The following is a 4,833-nucleotide window of genomic DNA, read 5'->3' on the forward strand; positions in this document are numbered from 1 at the left end:
TATTTCTTCAGCTGCTTTAAACCAAAAGTGACCGACTTTGTGCAGATCTGATGTCAAAAACAGTAAAACATGAAGCAAAAACAATTCACCAAAGTCACTCATATTTAGTGCATTTTAAATCTTACATTGACACCAAAGCCAGAAGACAAGTGAACACAGAAGCTCAACACATTCACACTTTCCTTTCTCTGTAAAAGCAGAAAGTAATGAAAGTGATAAAACACCAAACTGAGTTCTGCCTCACAGGGAGAGTCCCACTTTTCAAATGTCAGCAAGACAATGTGAGAAGTTTTTACTACACAGTCCTGCTGCTTTTGTTTCCTGAGAAACTGAGGTTTCATTGTTGTGTCAGAAAGGGGAAATTATTCATTCACTTACTGGTAATTAGTCAGAAACCATCACACATGACCTTTGTATGGCCTTTGTCTTAACGTGTTGGCTGGAAAAGTGGTTTAAAAAGCCAGTGTCAGGGGTAAATACTGCTTAAGGTTCCTTTCAAAGTAAAATGTCAAACTTATAATGGGATTTTCTCCATTCAGGCATTTTATTGGTGGCGACTCATTAACCATGTGGTCATAAAATTGGCATAAAAATCCATAAAAATAAACTGGCAGTTTATCAAGACAATTCCAGCTTTTTTAGGAATTTTATTAATTATGAGTTGAGGTAAATCAGAATGAATGAGTTTCAAATACTCGGAAAATTACCACAAAACCTCAGAACCTCAAAGGTCAACTGCAGTTTGTTGTTATACTGGAGTAGCAGTTTGGTTGAAGTCACGCTGTTACGGCGGGTGCAGAGGCTCAAGAGTCTTCCAACCAGAAGAGACCATAACAGAAGCAGGCAGGAGTCAATACTGCACAGAGAGAACAGGGTTAGATGCAGAGCTGGGAAACGCAGTGGCTCAGACAGATCTAATAGCAACACTAACTGTTAGTTAGGAGACGGTCCGGAACCAACTGACAAGACGAGTCACTCTTTATAGCAGTGGTTCTCAAATTTTTTCTGTTGGGCCCCCCTTCGGAGGACAAAAAACTTTCGTGCCCCCCCAATAACTTTGTGCGTATATATATATATATATATATGTATATATATATATATATATATATATATATATATATGTATATATATATATATATATATATATATATATATATATATATATATATATATATATATAAAAATAAAAAATCTGTGAAAACATGAATATGCAGGGCTGTGCTATTTTATCTGATTCCATTTTGTTGTTTTTCACAGTAAAGATCAGGGGTGTCAAACTCATTTTAGTCCAGGGGCCACATAAACCCAATCTGATCTCCAGTGGGCCCCACCAGTAAAATCACAGCATAATAACCTATAAATAACCACAACTCCAACTTTCCCCTTTGTTTTAGTTCAAAAAAAGTACATTCTGAAAATGTTCACATTTAATGAACTATCTTTTTACAAAATATTATGAACCTGAAATTTCTTAAGGAAAACAAGTTCAATTTCAACAGTAGCCTATTATGCCTCAGTTCATCATTTACACATGCATTGTAGCTGCCAGATAACAGTTTATCTACAAAAACACAAAACATTCAGTCACAGCTATCTGGAACTGAACAATCTAGTATTTCACTTCATGATCAGAACAACTTGTCAAGTTCTAGAAATTATTTTAAATTTACAGTTTTACAGATTTACAATTTACAGTTAATGTTGTTGTAATTTTTATCATTTATAAAGTCGGCCCGCGGGCCGAAATGGACCGTCTGGTGGGCCCACAGGCCGTATGTTTGACATTGCTGGTAAAAATAATCAGAGGAGATGAGCCGAGTATGTGACGTGATCAAGTACGCTGGTGTTCTGACTGCACATTAATGATGTGTTCTCCTGTTCTCAGGTGTCTGTACTTCGGAGTCTGAACGGCCAGTGCATATACCATAGATATATACAGAAGATCATTGTTATTAATATTTTTTTTTATATCTATGGCATATACAGTCTACGGGCCAGCACAATTTCAGTATTGTTGTACGTCGCGAAAAACAGGCCGACGTTAAAACAATAGTTCAGCTAATTAGTTCCGTGTTGAAGGACCTTTTCCTCCCAGTCGCCCGCGCCCCCCACGACATGCCTCTGCGCCCCCCTAGGGGGGCGCGCCCCACTATTTGAGAAACACTGCTTTATAGTGAGCCCAGCCAGCCTGATGAGCGACTCCTACCTGCACCCGATGAGCTGATTGGTAATCAGCCACACCTGCTGCCCACCACTGCCACACACCTAGAGAGAGAGAAAACAGGCCGGAGGAGGAGAGAGCACTGCCACCTAGTCACAGCCTCTGGCTGTGACTGTGACACACGCAGCTCAAACCACCGAAGGATGGTTTCAGAAACAATTCTTGCTCAACCAAGTCAATTTTTTTAATGTGGAAGTTTGATGAAACATGTGTGGTCTTTCTCCTGGAAGAGTTTTTTTAGCCACCAATCAAATAATATTCACTTTAAGACCGTATCCACAGAATGTGAAGCTTTTTTTCTTTGATTTTTCACTTCTTATGAACATTTGAATTGCAGAAGACGCGATAGTGATGATGTTCTCACTTCAGGAGAATCTAGAAAAACTTAAATAAATACCTAACTTCAAGATAACAATTCTAATTTATTGATTTAGACTAAATTTACATTGTGTTGATATTCTGTTTTGATGGAAATTTCTGCACTGATCGATTGAACACAACATTTAAGTTGTAGTAAATTAATATTTGTACACCTTGAGTTCAGGATTTCTTGTCCTTAAAAATGTAAAAATGATCTTTATGTTAGGAAACTATTAGGAAATCAGTAATTTAAAATGCCAGTAATTGTAGAGAAGAGACTATTTCCTGTGACGAATTATAGTTTTTTGTCAAAACTCAAAGACTGAATGCTATAAGCTAAATGCTAGCATGCTAATGCTAAGCAGGTGCAAAGTTTACCGTGTTCGGTACGATAAGTTTACTGTAAGATGCAGCTGAGGCTGATTAGAACATCATAACATTGCAGATATTTGATTATTTATCATCTTTTGAACAGATGTTTGAGCTCATACTGTAAAAAAAGTTTTTTTTTTAGCAGTTCTTAGCTCTAATTTCTTGTAGCAATTTGCTGCTATTTTACAGATTTTCCCAGTTTTGCTAAATTACAGACGAAACCTGAATACAAGTGTTCCACCAAAATAATTCTCCCACATCGTTCGGGACACCATCACTGCATCCTGGGCTTAGCACCGCCCCCAGAGGACTGTGATTGGTTTAAAGAAATACTAACCAGCCACTATAGGTGCAGTCAGACCATTCTACCCTGCTAACATATGGAGAATGGTACGTTTGAAGACATGACCATTTTAGCCCATGGACAGAACAAGAAATGCTGACATTGTCACACTAATATACTCAGAAATAATAAAATCCATAAGAATGAATCACAAAAGGTCATTTTCAGGATATCTGTCTCAGATTTACAACAACCCATCAACCAAAAGAGATTTCAAGGGAAGCAAGAAACGTCAACATTACGCTACAAAAGGAAAAGTCAGGGGATCACGAGTCAGTAATATTCAAATTTCAAGACATCTAATAACCCAAAATAAACAACTAACTCAAAGTGGTGGAGCAATCTTTGAACCCTGCTGTTCGTCGAGTTGTATCTACTTTGTGAAGTTACTTTGGGAGTGGCCCATTAAAACAGTCCAGCTGATCTGGAAAAGCATCTCACCCTGCTGTTAATGGCCTCAGGGGAGCACTATCTTTGCAGATCCTACAAACTCCGATGAAATGGGCTCTTGTGCTTCTCGAAAAAAACTACTTCACGGAAAACAATTGTTCCACAGTGCAGCTAGAGTGGGAGAAACTAATAAGACCAATCTCTAAATCAACACTGTCTGCATTTCCCATTAAATCAGCAGCATGTGCCTCTGCCCATGAGCAAAATACTCATTAAAACGTCACACTGAAGAGGCCTCGAGAGAAAAGTCATATGAGGTGGTTTGTTAGATGTAATTCTGCAGCTTTTCCTGGGATTTAACCGTCATCTAGCCAGGTAACTGTCCACCTGTCTGCCCTTCAGCCTCCATGACCTCCACATCAGCAGGAGTTTTCCTACGCAGCGTTATGGTTTCTCTCTTGCATTACCCACGTTCCCAGGAGTCAACATTTTCTAACCGATGCAGCAGCTTCCTGCACTGTCATGCTCTGGTCGGTTTCACGTATCTCATCTGGCTCTGAGTAGATATGGTAGCAGAAGGTCACCGTGAGGGCATGTGAACCACGTCAGAACTGGGTTCGGCTTTGTGGGAACTTATCTGTTTGTTTCTGACTCTTTTCTGAAACTTTTCTTTCGTTGATATCCAACTTTACTGTTTCTACATGTGACATAACAACTCAAACAGTAGAGCCACGATCATTCCTCTGGTCTGTTCTGTGACTTCTTTTCAAATGTTCTCATTTGTTAAAAGTTTTGTACTTGCACAGCCTTGAGAATAGTCCCTCTGCATTTCACTGCACAGGGTTTGGGTTAGTAGGGTTAGTAGGGTTAGGTATGAGCATGGGACCAATAAAAACTCTTGAATCTTGACTTTATAAGTTGTGCAGTTCTTTTGATAAAACATTTGGAGGATAGCCACCAATTAGCAGCGCTGCCTTTAGTAAACATCACATGAATTCAAAATACTGCCAGGAAACACTTAATTAGGAACCATCTGAAGGAATCTTCCTGACTCTGAAAGTGGTTTTCAGAAGTGAAAATGAGAAGAAAAACAGAAGATTAGCTGAAAAAATTTGAGAGCAAAAAGGAAACAACAGCCAGTAAAGGT

Source organism: Amphiprion ocellaris, chromosome 16 (assembly GCF_022539595.1).
Source record: "Amphiprion ocellaris isolate individual 3 ecotype Okinawa chromosome 16, ASM2253959v1, whole genome shotgun sequence".
Classification (NCBI taxonomy): domain Eukaryota; kingdom Metazoa; phylum Chordata; class Actinopteri; family Pomacentridae; genus Amphiprion; species Amphiprion ocellaris.